A 22,695-nucleotide genomic window follows, 5' to 3' on the forward strand; every position below is an offset into this window, starting at 1 on the left:
ACCTCACTTAAAGGGACATAATAAATACATATCCAAGAGGGCATGTCCTACCTCACTTAAAGGGACATAATAGATACATATCCAGGAGGGCATGTCCTACCTCACTTAAAGGGACATAATAGATACATATCCAAGAGGGCATGTCCTACCTCACTTAAAGGGACATAATAGATACATATCCAAGAGGGCATGTCCTACCTCACTTAAAGGGACATAATAGATACATATCCAGGAGAGCATGTCCTACCTCACTTAAAGGGACATAATAGATACATATCCAAGAGGGCATGTCCTACCTCACTTAAAGGGACATAATAGATACATATCCAGGAGGGCATGTCCTACCTCACTTAAAGGGACATAATAGATACATATCCAAGAGGGCATGTCCTACCTCACTTAAAGGGACATAATAGATACATATCCAAGAGGGCATTTCCTACCTCACTTAAAGGGACATAATAAATACATATCCAAGAGGGCATTTCCTACCTCACTTAAAGGGACATAATAAATACATATCCAAGAGGGCATTTCCTACCTCACTTAAAGGGACATAATAGACACATATCCAAGAGGGCATGTCCTACCTCACTTAAAGGGACATAATAGATACATATCCAGGAGGGCATGTCCTACCTCACTTAAAGGGACATAATAGATACATATCCAATAGGGCATGTCCTACCTCACTTAAAGGGACATAATAGATACATATCCAGGAGGGCATGTCCTACCTCACTTAAAGGGACATAATAAATATATATCCAAGAGGGCATGTCCTACCTCACTTAAAGGGACATAATAGATACATATCCAGGAGGGCATGTCCTACCTCACTTAAAGGGACATAATAGATACATATCCAAGAGGGCATGTCCTACCTCACTTAAAGGGACATAATAGATACATATCCAAGAGGGCCTGTCCTACCTCACTTAAAGGGATATAATAGATACATATCCAGGAGGGCATGTCCTACCTCACTTAAAGGGACATAATAGATACATATCCAGGAGGGCATGTCCTACCTCACTTAAAGGGACATAATAGATACATATCCAAGAGGGCATGTCCTACCTCACTTTAAGGGACATAATAAATACATATCCAAGAGGGCATGTCCTACCTCACTTAAAGGGACACATAGATACAAATCCAAGAGGGCATTTCCTACCTCACTTAAAGGGACATAATAAATACATATCCAAGAGGGCATTTCCTACCTCACTTAAAGGGACATAATAAATACATATCCAAGAGGGCATTTCCTACCTCACTTAAAGGGATTTAATAGACACATATCCAAGAGGGCATGTCCTACCTCACTTAAAGGGACATAATAAATATATATCCAAGAGGGCATGCCCTACCTCACTTAAAGGGACATAATAGATACATATCCAAGAGGGCATTTCCTACCTCACTTAAAGGGACATAATAAATACATATCCAGGAGGGCATGTCCTACTTCACTTAAAGGGACATAATAAATACATATCCAGGAGGGCATGCCCTACCTCACTTAAAGGGACATAATAGATGCATATCCAAGAGGGCATGTCCTACCTCACTTAAAGGGACATAATACATACATATCCAAGAGGGCATGTTCTACCTCACTTAAAGGGACATAATACATACATATCCAAGAGGGCATGTCCTACCTCACTTAAAGGGACATAATATATACATATCCAAGAAGGCATGTCCTACCTCACTTAAAGGGACATAATAGATACATATCCTAGAGGGCATGTCCAACCTCACTTAAAGGGACATAATAAATACATATCCAAATGGGCATGTCCTACCTCACTTAAAGGGACATAATAAATACATATCCAAGAGGGCATGTCCTACCTCACTTAAAGGGACATAATAAATACATATCCAAGAGGGCATGTCCTACCTCACTTAAAGGGACATAATATATACATATCCAAGAAGGCATGTCCTACCTCACTTAAAGGGACATAATAGATACATATCCTAGTGGGCATGTCCAACCTCACTTAAAGGGACATAATAAATACATATCCAAATGGGCATGTCCTACCTCACTTAAAGGGACATAATAGATACATATCCAAGAGGGCATTTCCTACCTCACTTAAAGGGACATAATAAATACATATCCAGGAGGGCATGTCCTACTTCACTTAAAGGGACATAATAAATACATATCCAGGAGGGCATGCCCTACCTCACTTAAAGAGACATAATAGATGCATATCCAAGAGGGCATGTCCTACCTCACTTAAAGGGACATAATAGATACATATCCAAGAGGGCATGTCCTACCTCACTTAAAGGGACATAATAGATACATATCCAAGAGGGCATGTCCTACCTCACTTAAAGGGACATAATATATACATATCCAAGAAGGCATGTCCTACCTCACTTAAAGGGACATAATAAATACATATTCTAGAGGGCATGTCCAACCTCACTTAAAGAGACATAATAAATACATATCCAAATGGGCATGTCCTACCTCACTTAAAGGGACATAATAAATACATATCCAAGAGGGCATGTCCTACCTCACTTAAAGGGACATAATAAATTCATATCCAGGAGGGCATGTCCTACTTCACTTAAAGGGACATAATAAATACATATCCAGGAGGGCATGCCCTACCTCACTTAAAGGGACATAATAGATGCATATCCAAGAGGGCATGTCCTACCTCACTTAAAGGGACATAATACATACATATCCAAGAGGGCATGTTCTACCTCACTTAAAGGGACATAATACATACATATCCAAGAGGGCATGTCCTACCTCACTTAAAGGGACATAATATATACATATCCAAGAAGGCATGTCCTACCTCACTTAAAGGGACATAATAGATACATATCCTAGAGGGCATGTCCAACCTCACTTAAAGGGACATAATAAATACATATCCAAATGGGCATGTCCTACCTCACTTAAAGGGACATAATAAATACATATCCAAGAGGGCATGTCCTACCTCACTTAAAGGGACATAATAAATACATATCCAAGAGGGCATGTCCTACCTCACTTAAAGGGACATAATATATACATATCCAAGAAGGCATGTCCTACCTCACTTAAAGGGACATAATAGATACATATCCTAGTGGGCATGTCCAACCTCACTTAAAGGGACATAATAAATACATATCCAAATGGGCATGTCCTACCTCACTTAAAGGGACATAATAGATACATATCCAAGAGGGCATTTCCTACCTCACTTAAAGGGACATAATAAATACATATACAGGAGGGCATGTCCTACTTCACTTAAAGGGACATAATAAATACATATCCAGGAGGGCATGCCCTACCTCACTTAAAGAGACATAATAGATGCATATCCAAGAGGGCATGTCCTACCTCACTTAAAGGGACATAATAGATACATATCCAAGAGGGCATGTCCTACCTCACTTAAAGGGACATAATAGATACATATCCAAGAGGGCATGTCCTACCTCACTTAAAGGGACATAATATATACATATCCAAGAAGGCATGTCCTACCTCACTTAAAGGGACATAATAAATACATATTCTAGAGGGCATGTCCAACCTCACTTAAAGAGACATAATAAATACATATCCAAATGGGCATGTCCTACCTCACTTAAAGGGACATAATAAATACATATCCAAGAGGGCATGTCCTACCTCACTTAAAGGGACATAATAAATACATATCCAAAAGGGCATGTCTTACCTCACTTAAAGGGACATAATATATACTGTACATATCCAAAAGGGCATTTCCTACCTCACTTAAAGGGACATAATAAATACATTTCCAAGAGGGCATTTGCTACCTCACTTAAAGGGACATAATAGATACATATCCAAGAGGGCATTTCCTACCTCACTTAAAGGGACATAATAAATACATATCCAAGAGGGCATTTCCTACCTCACTTTAATGGACATAATAGATACATATCCAAGAGGGCATTTCCTACCTCACTTAAAGGGACATAATATATACATATCAAAGAGGGCATTTCCTACCTCACTAAAAGGGACATAATAGATACATATCCAAGAGGGTATTTCCTACCTCACTTAAAGGGACATAATAGATACATATCCAAGAGTGCTTTTCCTACCTCACTTAAAGGGACATAATAAATACATATCCAAATGGGCATGTCCAACCTCACTTAAAGGGACATAATAAATACATATCCAAATGGGCATGTCCTACCTCACTTAAAGGGACATAATAAATACATATCCAAGATGGCATGTCCTACCTCACTTAAAGGGACATAATAAATACATAACCAAAAGGGCATGTCCTACCTCACTTAAAGGGACATAATATATACATATCCAAGAGGGCATTTCCTACCTCACTTAAAGGGACATAATAAATACATATCCAAGAGGGCATTTCCTACCTCACTTAAAGGGACATAATAGACACATATCCGAGAGGGCATTTCCTACCTCACTTTAGTGGACATAATAGATACATATCCAAGAGGGCATTTCCTACCTCACTTAAAGGGACATAATAGATACATATCCAAGAGGGCATGTCCTACCTCACTAAAAGGGACATAATAGATACATATCCAAGAGGGTATTTCCTACCTCACTTAAAGGGACATAATAGATACATATCCAAGAGTGCTTTTCCTACCTCACTTAAAGGGACATAATAAATACATATCCAAGAGGGCATGTCCTACCTCACTTAAAGGGACATAATAAATACATATCGAAAAGGGCATGTCCTACCTCACTTAAAGGGACATAATATATACTGTACATATCCAAGAGGGCATTTCCTATCTCACGTAAAGGGACATAATATATACTGTACATATCCAAAAGGGCATTTCCTACCTCACTTAAAGGGACATAATAAATACATTTCCAAGAGGGCATTTGCTACCTCACTTAAAGGGACATAATAGATACATATCCAAGAGGGCATTTCCTACCTCACTTAAAGGCACATAATAAATACATATCCAAGAGGGCATTTCCTACCTCACTAAAAGGGACATAATAGATACATATCCAAGAGCGTATTTCCTACCTCACTTAAAGGGACATAATAGATACATATCCAAGAGTGTTTTTCCTACCTCACTTAAAGGGACATAATAAATACATATCCATGAGTGCATTTCCTACCTCACTTAAGGGGACATACTAGATACATATCCAAGAGGGCATTTCCTACCTTACTTAAAGGGACATAATAGATACATATCCAAGAGGGCATTTCCTACCTCACTTAAAGGGACATAATAGATTCATATCCAAGAGGGCATTTCCTACCTCACTTAAAGGGACATAATAGATACATATCCAAGAGAGCATGTCCTACCTCACTTAAAGGGACATAATATATAATGTACATATCCAAGAGGGCATGTCCTACCTCACTTAAAGGGACATAATAGATACATATCCAAGAGGGCATGTCCTACCTCACTTAAAGGGACATAATGAACTCATGGATATGTATCTATTATGTCCCCTTAAGTGAGGTGGGGAATGTGCTCATGGAAAGAGAAATATTTTTAAAACAGAAATGGACAAGGGAAGATTTAAAAGCAAGGGCGACCTTCCAAGGTCCGAAGGGTATGTGTGCAGGGTATCTGGCAAAGTTGATTAAAACAAGAAATAATAAAAATATGATTTCAAATATAAGGGAAGGAGATAGTTTACATACAAAGGCATCTGAGGTTAGACAAGCATTTTTTAGATACTACCAAAAACTGTATTCTGCTGAAGATATAGATATAGTTGCTAAAAACAAATTTTGGCAAAGTATTACAGTGCCCAGAGTTTCACCAGCGGCTCTCAAGGAGATTAATCAAAGAATATCTGAAAGGGAAATAGATAAAGCCATAAAAAAATTGAAAAACAATAAAGCTCCGGGCCCTGATGGGCTTCCAGCCGAATTTTACAAAAGCATCAGAGTAGATATTGTTGATATGTTAGGTAAACTTTATAATGATTACTATGTCAATAATAGCAATCAATCAAAATATTTCACGAGTTCAATTGTTACACTAATTCATAAGAAAGGTAAAAATCGTGAAGAATTAGGGTCTTATAGACCAATATCTTTGTTAAATGTAGACTATAAAATTTTAATGGCAATAGTGGCAGACAGATTGAAAAGGGTGCTAGGTGAGGTCATACATCATGACCAGGCAGGCTTTATGCCAGGCAGGAATGTGGTTAGAAACATACGTCGCATACTGACAACAATAGATTTCTACTATAACAAATTCTTGGGACATAAGCAACATATTAAAGGTGACCTGGCCCTCCTTGCACTAGATGCGGAAAAAGCATTTGATGCTATTACATAGGACCATCTATTCACGGCACTTGATAAATTCGGCCTACAAGGTAATTTCTTTAATTTAACCAAAGCAATCTATAATAACCCCAGATCACAACTACTAGTAAACGCAGAACTCTCGCAATATATAACATTACATAAAGGGACAAGACAGGGATGCCCATTGTCGCCACTTCTGTTTAATATTTCTCTCAAACCTTTGGCAATTCTTTTAAGGCAAGAGTTAACAGGCATCCGACTTGGCAAGCAGAATATTAAAATCTCATTATATGCAGACGATTTACTATTGTATCTATATAAAACGACTGAAAGCATTCCAAAATGTCTTAATATAATAGGAACCTATAGTAAATTTTCTGGGTATAGAATGAATCTGCAGAAATCGAGAGATTCTCTGGTTACAGAAAAATAATAAGAGCTATACCAAGCACGGATTTCATGAAGTGCAACAGTTAAAATACCTAGGTATAAATATAAGTAAAAATCCGAATGAATGGTACAAAATAAACTATGAAAACTTACTGGATAAACTACCTCAAGATTTAGCTAAATGGAGTATGTACAAATTGTCACTTTCAGCAAAGATAATGGTAATTAAAACAATTATATTTCCTAAATTTTTATTTTTGCTTCAAAACTTGCCTCTATTTATACTAAGATCAGACTTACATAGGTTCAATAAATCAATATCCCAATTTCTGTGGAACAATGGTAAACCTCGTTTGGCTCTAAACAAATTGATTCAGCGTAGAAAAGAATGGGGTCTGGCACTTCCTTGCCTTAAAACATATAATTTGGTGACCCTAGTTAAATTCGCAGTAGACTGGCTGGTAGAGGGGGACTACGTCACCTACTATAATTTGGAATCAGAAGTAATTATGCCTTATAATCTTAAATCATTATTGCACATAGATAAAAAATTAATCCCTAACAACATTTCCAATCTACTAACATTTAAGAATGTCATTATAGCCTGGCAGAAATATTGTACCCTCTTAAACTGTCAATACCATATTTCTAGTTTTTGTCCTATTATGGGTATGCCCGACTTTTTGCCCGGCCTGTCAGACCGGTATATAAAATTTGGAGGGAGAAAGGTTTAAAGAATTGGTCCCAATCCAGGCAAGCTGATACAATATATATAAAGTCTTTTCGAGATATGGCAATTGAGTTTCAATTGAATCCTAAAAGCTTTTATGCCTATCTACAGAGTAGGAGTTATTTTAATCAACTATGCCAACGTTTCGGGACTGAGTGGGAGTGGTCAGAAATAGATTCTGGACTAAAATTATATAAAGCTGGGAAGAGATCAATTTCTATACGGTACAATATGTTATGTAACGTATCTGGGATGATGCAAGTGGAAAAAATCACAACCTACATGAATAGGTATTTCCCGCAGGTGCAATCACAAGAGGTTAAAAAAAGTTTTATTAATTTGGATTTGGCTACGTCAGTGTATAGTTGGAAAGAGTCTCAATATAAACTATTAAATAATTATTATTTAACCCCGGACAAAATTAATAAATGGGCCGATAATACACTGCGCTGTAAATGTTTTAAATGTAAAGCTGAGACCGCTGATATTATCCATTGTCTTTGGGCTTGCCCAAAAGTATTGCAATTTTGGGGCAAAATTAATTACTGGCTTAATAAATTTTTAAGTATTAAAATATCGTTGACTGCAGTCAATGTATTCCTGTTATATGATGAAGGAGATAATAAACCAGACAAACTCCTTATAAATCTGGCTATTTTAGCCGCCCGCAATATAATATTTAAAAAATGGAAAGCATCAGAAGAACCTAGTTTGAAAGAATTTATTAATACAATGGATACGCAGATGACGATTGAGCTACTTAATATTAGACCCTACTCAGAAAAGAGACTTAAGGCTTTCTTTTCAAAATGGTTAAATATAATCAGGGAAAAACCATTGATAGTACAAAAGCAACTCATACTACCCTTACAAAATTCCCCCGAATTCATGTTACTTTTGTTAAAAAACATGATACCCCAAGAGTGGGGTATGGGCTAACTTGATAATCCGGGGTAAGATAACTTTACTGGGCTAAATAAATAGTACCTGCGGCAACTGGGAGGAGGGAAGTGGGGGAGAGGAGTTGGTTTTTTTTTTTTTTTTTTTATTTTATTTTATTTTGTTCTTCTTTTCTATTGTTTGTTTGTTTTGTTGATTGTGTTTCAAGTATTGTCTTTAGATGGGGTCTTATTATAATAGGTAAAAGACCCAAAAGCAAGATATACATTTGGAGAAATGACTTTAGACTATTCAGCTACCACTGCAAAGTTTCTATAGGAAGGGTTTTTTTTCTATAGTGACATAGTCTCAACAGGGTAATTGAATGATTGCTGAGGTAGAGTCTAATTTGATAGTTGAAGAAACATCTGAATATAGGTTGTGGATTTTTAAGTTAAAACTTAATTTATATGTATTAGTACTCTGATATTCCATAATTAATGTAAACACCCTGTGTGGTGAAATGCTAGCCCAAATTGTCGGGCTAAATTTTTGTTTCGGTATACCCTGCGTGGTGAAAGGTAAGCCAAATTGTAAGGCTGCTATTTTGCTTTTGGTTAATAAATAAATATATATAAAAAAAAAAATAGATTCATATCCATAAAAGAATTTCCCCTCTCACTTAAGGGGACATAATAGATACATATCCATAAAAGAATTGCCTCTCTCACTTAAGGGGACATAATAGATACATATCCATGAGGGCATTTCATACCTTAAAGGGACACTGAACCCAATTTTTTTCTTTCCTGATTCAGATAGAGCATTACATTTTAGGCAACTTTCTATTTTACTCCTATTATCAAATTTTCTTAATTCTCTTGGTATCTTTATTTGAAATGCAAGAATGTAAGTTTAGATGCCGGCCCATTTTTGGTGAACAACCTGGGTTGTTCTTGCTAATTGGTGGATAAATTCATCCACCAATAAAAAAGTGCTGTCCATAATCTGAACCAAAAAAAGCTTAGCTGCCTTCTTTTTCAAATAAAGATAGCAAGAGAACCAAGAAAATTTGATAATAGGAGTAAATTAGTAAGTTGCCTAAAATTGCTTGCTCTATCTGAATCACGAAAGAATACATTTGAGTTCAGTGTCCCTTTAATTAAGGGGACATAATAGATACATATCCATGAAAGAATTTCCCCTCTCACTTAATGGGATACAATAGATACATATCCATGAGCGCATTTCCCACCTCACTTAAGGGGACATAATAGATACATATCCATTGGTGCATTTCCCACCTCACTTAAGGGGACATAATAGATACATATCCATGAGCACATTTCCCACCTCACTTAAGGGGACATAATAGATACATATCCATGAACGCATTCCCCACCTCACTTAAGGGGACATAATAGATACATATCCATGAGCGTATTCCCCACCTCACTTAAGGGGACATAATAGATACATATCCATGAGCGCATTCTCCACCTCACTTAAGGGGACATAATAGATACATATCCATGAGCGCATTCTCCACCTCACTTAAGGGGACATAATAGATACAAATCCATTAGTGCATTTCCCACCTCACTTAAGGGGACATAATAGATACATAGCCATGAGGGCATTTCCCACCTCATCTAAGGGGACATAATAGATACATATCCATGAGCGCATTCCCCACCTCACTTAAGGGGACATAATAGATACATATCCATGAGCGCATTCCCCACCTCACTTAAGGGGACATAATAGATACATATCCATGAGCGTATTCCCCACCTCACTTAAGGGGACATAATAGATACATATCCATGAGCGTATTCCCCACCTCACTTAAGGAAACATAATAGATACATATCCATGAGCACATTTCCCCCCTCACTTAAGGGGACATAATAGATACATATAGATGAGCCCATTTCCCACCTCACTTAAGGGGACATAATAGATACATATCCATGAGTGCATTTCACACCTCACTTAAGGGGACATATTAAATACATATCCATAAAAGCATTTTCCACCTCACTTAAGGGGGCATAATAGATACATATCAATGAGCACATTTCCTACCTCACTTAAAGTGACATAATAGATACATATCCATGAGCGCATTTCACACCTTAATTAAGGGGACATAATAGATACATATCCATAAAAGAATTTCCCCCCTCACTTAAGGGGATAGAATAGATACATATCCATGAGTGCATTTCCCCCCTCACTTAAGGGGACATAATAGATACAAATCCATAAAAGAATTCCCCCCCTCACTTAAGGGGACATAATAGATACATATCCATAAAAGAATTCTCCCCCTCACTTAAGGGGACATAATAGATACATATCCAAGAGGGCATTTCCCCCCTCACTTAAGGGGATAGAATAGATACATATCAATGAGTGCATTTCCCCCCTCACTTAAGGGGGCATAATAGATACATATCCATGAGCACATTTCCCCCCTCACTTAAGGGGACATAATAGATACATATCCATTAGCACATTTCTTACCTCACTTAAGGGGACATAATAGATACATATAGATGAGCCCATTTCCCACCTCACTTAAGGGGACATAATAGATACATATCCATGAGTGCATTTCACACCTCACTTAAGGGGACATATTAAATACATATCCATAAAAGCATTTTCCACCTCACTTAAGGGGACATAATAGATACATATCAATGAGCACATTTCCTACCTCACTTAAAGTGACATAATAGATACATATCCATGAGCGCATTTCACACCTTAATTAAGGGGACATAATAGATACATATCCATAAAAGAATTTCCCCTCTCACTTAAGGGGATAGAATAGATACATATCCATGAGTGCATTCCCCACCTCACTTAAGGGGACATAATAGATACAAATCCATGAGCGCATTCCCCACCTCACTTAAGGGGACATAATAGATACATATCCATAAAAGAATTCCCCCCCTCACTTAAGGGGACATAATAGAAACATATCCATGAGGGCATTTCCCCCCTCACGTAAGGGGATAGAATAGATACAAATCCATGAGCGCATTCCCCACCTCACTTAAGGGGACATATTAGATACATATCCATGAGCTCATTTCACACCTCACTAAAGGGGACATAATAGATACATATCCATGAGCACATTTCCTACCTCACTTAAGGGGGTATAATAGATACATATCCATGAGCACATTTCCTACCTCACTTAAGGGGGTATAATAGATACATATCCATGAGCACATTTCCTACCTCACTTAAGGGGGCATAATAGATACATAACCATGAGCACATTCCTCACCTCACTTAAGGGGACATAATAGATACATATCCATGAGCGCATTCCCCACCTCATCTAAGGGGACATAATAAATACATATCCATGAGCGCATTCCCCACCTCATCTAAGGGGACATAATAAATACATATCCATGAGCGCATTCCCCACCTCATCTAAGGGGACATATTAGATACATATCCATGAGGGCATTTCCCACCTCACTTAAGGGGACATAATAGATACATATCCATGAACGTATTCCCCACCTCACTTAAGGGGACATAATAGATACATATCCATGAGCACATTTCCTACCTCACTTAAGGGGGTATAATAGATACATATCCATGAGCACATTCCTCACCTCACTTAAGGGGACATAATAGATACATATCCATGAGCGCATTCCCCACCTCACTTAAGGGGACATAATAGATACATATCCATGAGCGCATTCCCCACCTCATCTAAGGGGACATATTAGATACATATCCATGAGGGCATTTCCCACCTCACTTAAGGGGACATAATAGATACATATCCATGAACGTATTCCCCACCTCACTTAAGGGGACATAATAGATACATATCCATGAGCGCATTCCCCACCTCACTTAAGGGGACATAATAGATACATATCCATGAGTGCATTTCCCCCCTCACTTAAGGGGACATAATAGATACAAATCCATGAGCGCATTCCCCACCTCACTTAAGGGGACATAATAGATACATATCCATTAGCACATTTCCTACCTCACTTAAGGGGTCATAATAGATACATATCCATGAACGTATTCCCCACCTTACTTAAGGGGACATAATAAATACATATCCATGAGCGCATTCCCCACCTCACTTAAGGGGACATAATAGATACATATCGATGAGTGCATTTCCCCCCTCACTTAAGGGGACATAATAGATAGAAATCCATGAGCGCATTCCCCACCTCACTTAAGGAGACATATTAGATACATATCCATGAGCGTATTCCCCACCTCAATTAAGGGGACATAATAGATACATATCCATGAGGGCATTTCCTACCTCACTTAAGGGGACATAATAGATACATAACCATGAGCGCATTCTCCACCTCACTTAAGGGGACATAATAGATACATATCCATGAGCACATTTCCCACCTCACTTAAGGGGACATAATAGATACATAACCATGAGCGCATTCTCCACCTCACTTAAGGGGACATAATAGATACATATCCATGAGGGCATTTCCCACCTCACCTAAGGGGACATATTAGATACATATCCATGAGCACTAGATACATATCCATGAGCACATTTTCCCCCTCACTTAAGGGGACATAATAGATACATATCCATGAGGGCATTTCCTACCTCACTTAAGGGGACATAATAGATACATATCCATGAGGGCATTTCCTACCTCACTTAAGGGGACATAATAGATACATATCCATGAGGGCATTTCCTACCTCACTTAAGGGGACATAATAGATACATATCCATGAGGGCATTTCCTACCTCACTTAAGGGGACATAATAGATACATATCCATGAGGGCATTTCCTACCTCACTTAAGGGGACATAATAGATACATATCCATGAGGGCATTTCCTACCTCACTTAAGGAGACATAATAGATACATATTAGGGGTTAATAAATGTAGGTAGGTATCGGCGATGTTAGGGCTGGCAGATTAGGGGTTAATAATATTTAACTAGTGTTTGTGATGCGGGAGTGCAACGGTTTAGGGGTTAATATATTTATTATAGTGGCGGCCATATCCGGCAGTTTAGGGGTTAAAATTTTTATTTTAGTGTTTGCGATGTGGGGGGGGCCTCAGTTTAGGGGTTAATAGGTAGTTTATGGATGTTAGTGTACTTTTTAGCATTTTAATTAAGAGTTTTATTCTACGGCGTTGTAGTGTAAAACTCTTAACTACTGACTTTAAAATGCGGTACCAGTCTTGACAGGAGCTTTTGGTTAGACCCGAAATACCGGCATTATTCAAGTCCCATTGAAAATATAGGATAGGCAATTGATGTAAGTGGATTTGCGGTATTCCCGAGCCTGGCCAAAAAAGTGAGCGGTGAGCCTGTCATTTCAAGACTCGTAATACCAGCGGGAGTTAAAAAGCATTGGGGGGGGGTGTGGCCAAGAGGCAGACATGGCGGACGCAAAAATCTATAGCTCCGAGGACTGACATCCTAATCTAATAATTAGCCTTAGAACTCTTCAATCTCTGCCTAGAATCTTTATATATTCGATTTGCCGAAACAGCATGCAATAGAAATATATTCTCCTGTTTCCACTCAGCAGCGTGAGTAAGTGTTCTTGGACTGTTGAATACGTGGCGAGGGCCTACTATGCAATTGTTAACATTATTCTTGCCCCGCATCATTGAGTGAAACTGTTTCAGGGGACTCATCGGATCTTATAACCTCGGATATCTGTTGAAAAGACCGGTAGCTGCCTTTATACTATCTCTTCCCCCAGCCACATTATAACAGACTTCCCGCAGCAAAATATGGAGGCCGAGATAGCTACAGTGCTAGCCCTCCTTAAGGATCTGGGACACCAAATGGACTTATGATATAGCCAGCTCTCTACTGATATCCACTCGCTGAGCACTGGGGACGACTTGCACACCATGGGGGCTGTGACTTCAGTGAGAAGGCACTGAGAAGAGCAAGAGGGGGATATTCAAACACTGACCAGGGGTCCCACATGAACTATCCGGTACATCCCTATGAACTCCTCCAGCTATCCAATCCTCTTATCATCGAACGCTGTGGCCTGTACGAAGGACAAGGAAGAGGGTCTCGCCTCCAAACCAACCAAGGCTACATTAAATCGTTCCCCCTCTACGCATCTAGTTCCCGGTGTAGTGACACAACAGTTCAAGCCCAGAGACAGCCCTGTTACTATGACCTATCAATCTACTCAGCTGAATCAAGGGCAGAAGACTCCATCAAATCGAATTACACGATGTTGCCTGCAAGTTCTCCATCTTAGAAGAACGAGATATGCCAGTCTGCTATTAGATATCATTACTCAGGAGCCATTGCCGAGCCGCATATATCTGACCGCACATAATGACTTAAGTACACTATTTATGCAACATCACACAATACACCAATCTCTAAGCTGTGACACTTCCTTTGATCTGGGAGGTGAATGACATGGTTCATCTACCTGACATATAGGGTGACATTCAGGGACTCTAGCACTGGCGAACAGCTGAATATAATACAGGATTCGACTACCGGCACCCCAGACAATGCTAATTACTATTGGCTATAATGGTTGTTATGTATAGAGTTTCTATTGTTTGTGTTTGCTTAACCATGTTTACCTATGGTTCACCAATAGTTTATATATCCATGGAGGTAAGCATATCCTCTATATATGTTATAAATATTAATAGCATTTATTTAGATCACATTATATTAACCATTTGTAACATGATTCATGCTTCAACCCATTTATAAGCGAGCTGGACAATATGTGAGTAGCTCTCTTGTATGTCCCACCTCACCCCTTCCCAGCAGCTCCCATGTTAACCTCACTAGTATGCTATATCCATATAGCTTGTTACAAAAGCCTACTCTGATTTTTCAAATTCTGAATAATTTTTGGGCTTCATAAAAGTACCCATTGCTTACTCTCATAGGTTCACATTCCTTGTCATGGAATATATAGGGGGGTAGTTATCAACGTGTCAACTTTCCTGCCTTCACCGGCCCAATACGCCCGCCTAAGCTCGCCTCACATCGCCGCCGCGGACCTGAAAAAATTCGCCTAAGTTATCAAATAAAGCTGTCAAAAAGCCGCGGGGCGATGAGCAGCGGACTGTGAGAGTTATCACTCATCCGATCTCGCTGCTCTTCGGCTTTTTCCCAGCTTTATTGCTAGCCTGTCACTAAGCACTCACACTAAACTGCACTGTTCTACCCCCTATACCGGCGCCCCCCCGCAAATAAATAAAGTTACTAACCCCTAAACCGCCGCTCCTAGACCCTGCCGCAACTCTGATAAATGTATTAACCCCTAAACCGCCGTTCCTAGACCCTGCCGCAACTCTGATAAATGTATCAACCCCTAAACCGCCGCTCCTAGACCCTGACGCAACTCTGATAAATGTATTAACCCCTAAACCGCCGCTCCTAGACCCTGACGCAACTCTGATAAATGTATTAACCCCTAAACCGCCGCTCCTAGACCCTGCCGCAACTCTGATAAATGTATTAACCCCTAAACTGCCGCTCCCGGACACCGCTGCCACCTACATTATACCTATTAACCCCTATCCTGCCCCCCCTACACCGTCGCCACCTATAATAAATTTATTAACCCCTATCCTGCCCCCCACTACACCGCCACCGTAAAAAATGTATTAACCCCTAAACCTACTTATTTTATAGGTAACTTTCAATTTATTTTAACTAGGTACAATAGCTATTAAATAGTTCTTAACTATTTAATAGCTACCTAGCTAAAATAAAGAGAAATGTACCTGTAAACTAAAAACTAACCTAAGTTACAATTACACCTAACACTACACTATCATTAAATAAATTATTCCTATTTAAAACTAAATACTTACCTGTAAAATAAACCCTAAGATAGCTACAATGTAATTAATAATTACATTATAGCTATTTTAGGATTTATATTTATTTTACAGGTAACTTTGTATTTATTTTAGCTAGTTAGAATAGTTATTAAATAGTTATTAACTATTTCATAACTACCTAGCTAAAAGAAATACAAAATTACCTGTAAAATAAATCCTAACCTAAGTTACAATTAAACCTAACACTACACTATCATTAAATTAATTAAATAAATTACCTACAAATAACTACAATTAAATACAATTACATAAACTAACTAAAGTACAAAAAATAAAAAAGCTAAGTTACAAAAAATAAAAAAAATAAGTTACAAACATTTTAAAAAAATTACAACAATTTTAAGCTACTTACACCTAATCTAAGCCCCTAATAAAATAACAAAGCCCCCCAAAATAAAAAAAATGTCCTACTCTATTCTAAATTAAAAAAGTTCAAAGCTCTTTTACCTTACCAGCCCTTAAAAGGGCCTTTTGTGGGGGCATGCCCCAAAGAGTTCAGCTCTTTTGCCTGTAAAAGAAAAATACAACCCCCCCAACATTAAAACCCACCACCCACATACCCCTAATCTAACCCAAACCCCCCTTAAAAAAATCTAACACTAATCCCCTGAAGATCATCCTACCTTTAGTTTTCCTCACTCAGCCGAGCCACCGATGGAACTGAAGAGGAGACCCGGACCGGCAGAAGTGATCATCCAAGCGGCGCTGAAGAAATCTTCCATCCGGGCGATGTCATCTTCCAAGCGGCGCTGAAGAAGCCTTCTATCCGGGCGATGTCATCTTCCAAGCCGGGTCTTGAATCTTCATCCCGCCGACGCGGAACATCCTTCTTTACCGACGGACTACTGACGAATGAAGGCTCCTTTAAGGGACGTCATCCAAGATGGCGTCCCTTCAATTCCGATTGGCTGATAGGATTCTATCAGCCAATCGGAATTAAGGTAGGAAAAATCTGATTGGCTGATTGAATCAGCCAATCAGATTCAAGTTCAATCCGATTGGCTGATCCAATCAGCCAATCAGATTGAGCTCGCATTCTATTGGCTGATCGAAACAGCGAATAGAATGCAAGCTCAATCTGATTGATTATTAATTACATTGTAGCTATCTTAGGGTTTATTTTACAGGTAAGTATTTAGTTTTAAATAGGAATAATTTATTAAAGTATAGTGTAGTGTTAGGTGTAATTGTAACTTAGGTTAGTTTTTATTTTACAGGTTAATTTCTCTTTATTTTAGCTAGGTAAGCTATTAAATAGTTAATAACTATTTAATAGCTATTGTACCTAGTTAAAATAAATTGAAAGGTACCTGTAAAATAAAAATAAATCCTAAGATAGCTACAATATAATTATTATTTATATTGTAGCTATATTAGGGTTTATTTTAAAGGTAAGTATTTAGTTTTAAATAGGATTAACTTAGTTCATAATAGAAATATTATTTAGATTTATTTAATTAATATTTAAGTTAGGGGGGTGTTAGGGTTAGTGTTAGACTTAGGTTTAGGGGTTAATAATTTTATTACAGTGGCGGCGGTGTAGTGGGGGGCAGGATAGGGGTTAATAAATTTTTTATAGGTGTCGACGGTGTAGGGGGGGCAGATTAGGGGTTAATAAATTTAATATAGGTTGCGGCAGGGTCAGGGAGCGGAGGTTTAGGGGTTAATACATATATTATAGTTGCGGTGGGCTCCGGGAGCGGCGGTTTAGGGGTTAATATGTATAGAGTAGCTTGCGGTGGGCTCCGGGAGCGGCGGTTTAGGGGGTAATAACTTTATTTAGTTGCGGCGGTGTAGGGGGACAGATTAGTGGTGTTTAGACTCGGGGTACATGTTAGGGTGTTAGGTGCAGACATCTCCCATAGAAATCAATGGGATGTCTGTCAGCAGCGAACTTGTACTTTCGCTATGGTCAGACTCCCATTGATTCCTATGGGATCCGCCACCTCGAGGGTGGCGGATTGAAATCCAGGTACACTGGGCCGTAAAAGTGCCGAGCGTACCTGCTAGTTTTTTGATAACTAGCAAAAGTAGTCAGATTGTGCCGCACTTGTGTGCGGAACATCTGGAGTGATGTAAGAATCGATCTGTGTCGGACTGAGTCCGGCGGATCGAAGTTTACGTAACAAAATTCTACTTTTGCCGGTCTCTAGCCTTTGATAACTAAGGCGAATCAGCCTCGCTACAAATACGCTGACTAGGGGACTAGAATGTGGCGCAAGCTACCTTTAAAGTTTCAAGGAACTGGAAAGTTTATGCACAGTGGACCTTAGCCTATAACCTTAATTATGGAACATACTTCATTTTTAATTACCTTCACTTGACGTAAATGATACCCCCTAAAAAGCTACTTATATAAGAGGTGTTAACATGTGTTAGCCATGAACAACTCTCATTAGCGCCTTGAAATGTTGTTCCCCTAGGACTAATAAGTACCCCAGAATCTCGAGTCAGCTACTACCCTTACTTCCCGCAGTTAGCCGAGCCCGATGGAGATTTGATCTATAGGTCCTTATCTCCTTTCATATAATTTGCTCCAGGTCCAAAGATGTATTAATGCAACCTTCTCATGCAAGATAACCACTTAACTTAAGCACCATACCTACCTGCAACTAGCATATTACAGTTAGCTAAAATAGGCATTAACATCTTTTCCCAAGCCGCTTACTTTCTCCTTATTGATCATATTATTTGGCTTCCTTAATTTAGAGAGCTCCGGCCCTCCCCCCCTCCCCTAACTTTTTTTTGAGCGGCTCTTGCCCGCTATACCCCACCACCTAACACCCCTTTTTCTACCACCGCTCATACTATACACATCTTAAATCCCTTGTAGAATCCTTTACTTATCACTTTCCACTAATGAGTAATCTCCCAGGTCGCTGATAACTTCTATAAGTGTTCCTGTACATCTGACATTTATCATATTTGAGCTGCCGTTACTATACTGTTATTCAAATCCTAAAAAATGAGGTCCCTATTACATAGACTCGAATTTATACTAGACCATATTTCTTTGTACTATCCCTAGCATTGACCCATAGGACTTACTCCACCATTTGGTTATGTTGTTCTCCAATATTAGACATTGGATCACTTATATGATATCCAGCTATAATTCTTACTATTATACGTTAATGGATACACAACCTCTTATGTTGGTCTGAATGTAACAAGTCTTGTGAATATTAGAGTCTTATTATGTTATGTATGTTTCAGAAACCTCAATAAAAATATTTTGTTAAAAAAAAAAAAAAAAGCAGCGTTGGGACCTCTCAACGCTGCTTTTTAACCCTAACGCACAACTCGTAATCTAGCCGTCTGTATCTTACTCAGGGACCTGATTATCTGTCATTGTCACACAGAGGCTACACGCACACAATGACAAGAGCCACACTCTGTATCTTACACAGGGACCTGATTATCTGTCATTGTCACACACAGGCTACACGTACACAATGACAAGAGCCACACTCTGTATATTACACAGGGATCTGATTATCTGTCATTGTCACACAGAGGCTACACGTACACAATGACAAGAGCCACACTCTGTATCTTACACAGGGACCTGATTATCTGTCATTGTCACACACAGGCAACACGTACACAATGACAAGAGCCACACTCTATATATTACACAGGGACCTGATTATCTGTCATTGTCATACAGAGGCTACACGTACACAATGACAAGAGCCACACTCTGTATATTACACAGGGATCTGATTATCTGTCATTGTCACACACAGGCAACACGTACACAATGACAAGAGCCACACTCTGTATCTTACACAGGGATCTGATTATCTGTCATTGTCACACAGAGGCAACACGCACACAATGACAAGAGCCACACTCTGTATCTTACACAGGGACCTGATTATCTGTCATTGTCACACACAGGCAACACGTACACAATGACAAGAGCCACACTCTGTATCTTACACAGGGACCTGATTATCTGTCATTGTCACACAGAGGCTACACGTACACAATGACAAGAGCCACACTCTGTATCTTACACAGGGACCTGATTATCTGTCATTGTCACACACAGGCAACACGTACACAATGACAAGAGCCACACTCTGTATCTTACACAGGGACCTGATTATCTGTCATTGTCACACAGAGGCAGGAACAAAATCCAGCAGCCGGGCTAGGTAGATAGTGGTACGTCTCTGTTGTCTTGTAAAGGAATGAGCCAGCAAACACCCATACTGAGGTCATCTAGAGGGTTTATGTTTTCTACCAGAATAAAGAGGAATAATGCTTTGTTATTAAACACAAAATATAATTATTAGTAGTAATATTAGTGTGTTGTGTAATGACTTACAGTATTTTACACTATGAGCTAGTAAATAACAGCCATACCCCTTTATTAACCAGAATTGTACGTGGAATTTATATTGCCAAGCTGATGATTTTGATTAGAAGACATCTGTGTATTCTGCCGTACAAATAACCATCTGTTGAGGGCACCAGTCAGCCCAGGCACAGTCTGAAGCCATAAAACGCTGAATTTATTGCTTAATTAAATGTGGGTGTTATTGTGAAACATCTGTTATTACTGGGGGAATATTTCACTAATGAGCAGATTTCATTTTTTTCTATTAAATCTACAATTAAAGTCTCTGGAGATTCTCTGACCACTCCTGGGCTTTAAGGGACATTGTACACTAGATTTGTTTTGCATGTTTTAGATGATCAATTTTTATAGCCCATCTGGGAGGGTTTTGCTTATTTTTAAAAAACCCTGTGCTGATTTTCAGACTCCTAACCAAGCCCCAAAGTTTTATATGTATACTGATGTATACAGACTTCACATTGCTTCTGTTTGTATAATGAGTCTTTTCATATGCAGGGGAGGTGGAGGGTCTGCTTTCAGCCCCTTCAAGTGTGTGTTCCAGACTAATCTCATCAACAGTGCTAAATTGGGAGCTTCTAAGTAAGTTTTTAAAAGGATGTTTAAATCAGTATCTGTGCATGTTATAGTAGTGTCTATTACATACAGTTACATTAAAATGGGTGTATATTGTACCTTTAGCTTTACAACTAGAATAGAATCTACCCTGAGTCATTAACGTGTTTCTGGTAAATGACAAGCAGGTGATAATGTGGCGCCTGATGTAGCTATAAGATTTAGGGTTAGTGGCAAGTGGCGAGCTTAAAATAACTCACACAGCCATTAATGTGTAAACCGTTGGCAACAAAAGTGAGTACACCCCTAAGTGGAAATGTCCAAATAAAGAGCTGAATGCCCATACAAATGCTCCTTTAGGGGCAATGGGTAGCTTAGATTTTTTTTAGAGTTAGGTTTTTTTATTTTAGGGGGTTGGTTGGGTGGGGGGTTTTACTGTTAGGGGGGGCTTTATATTTTTTTACAGGTAAAAGAGCTGTTTAACTTAGGGCAATGCCCTACAAAAGGCCTTTTTAAGGGCCATTGGTAGTTTATTGTAGGCTGGTTTTTTTTTAATTTTTATAGGGTTATTAGATTAGGTGTAATTGGTTTTATTTTTGATAATTTTGTTTATTATTTTTTGCAATTTTAGATTTTTTATTTTTTTTCGTAGTGTTTGTTTTTTTTAAATTTGTAATTTAGATTTTTTAATTTGTAGTATTTTTTTATTTTATTAAAATAGTTATGTTAGGTTAATTTATAGTTTAATGTTAGGTTTATTTTTTTTTCACAGGTAAGTTTTTATTTATTTTAAGATAGTTATATTGTAATTTTAATTTTAAGTTAGGGGGTGTTAGGTTTAGGGGGTTAATAGTCTAATTTAGTGTTTTGCGATTTGGTGGGGCTGGCAGTTTAGGGGTTAATAGGTTTATTTAGTAGCGGCAATGTGGGGGGGGGCAGAGGTTTAGGGGTTAATAGGTTTATTTAGTGGCAGCGTTGTGGGAGACCAGAGGTATAGGGGTTAATAACTTTATTATAGTGTCGGTGAGTGGCGGATTAGGGGTTAATAGCTTTATTATAGTGTTAGTGATGTTCATGGGTGGCAAATTAGGGGTTAATAACTTTTTAATAGTCGCAATGTGGTTTGGCAGCAGATTCGGGGTTAATAAGTTTTAAATAGTGTTTGCGATGTGGTAGGGCGGCGGTTTAGGGGTTAATAGGTAGTTTATGGGTGTTAGTGTACTTTGTAACATTTCAGATGGCGGTATGGATCGTGTTGGTATAGGCTGTAACGCAAGCATTTTAGCCTCAACGCATAACATGTAATACCGGCGCTATGAAAATTCCACACAAAAACGTAATTTTTTTGTGTGCGGAATGGATGTTGCGTTACAGGCTAAATGCTTGCATTATAGAAATACCGACACGACTTGTAATATGAGTTCCTGGCCATTATGCCGCAACACTTGTAATCATTTTTCACATTGCGTTTCGCGATATAGATATTAACGCAGTCGGGTTAGCACAAATGAAAAATTTGTTATTAAGG

Source organism: Bombina bombina, chromosome 11 (assembly GCF_027579735.1).
Source record: "Bombina bombina isolate aBomBom1 chromosome 11, aBomBom1.pri, whole genome shotgun sequence".
Classification (NCBI taxonomy): domain Eukaryota; kingdom Metazoa; phylum Chordata; class Amphibia; order Anura; family Bombinatoridae; genus Bombina; species Bombina bombina.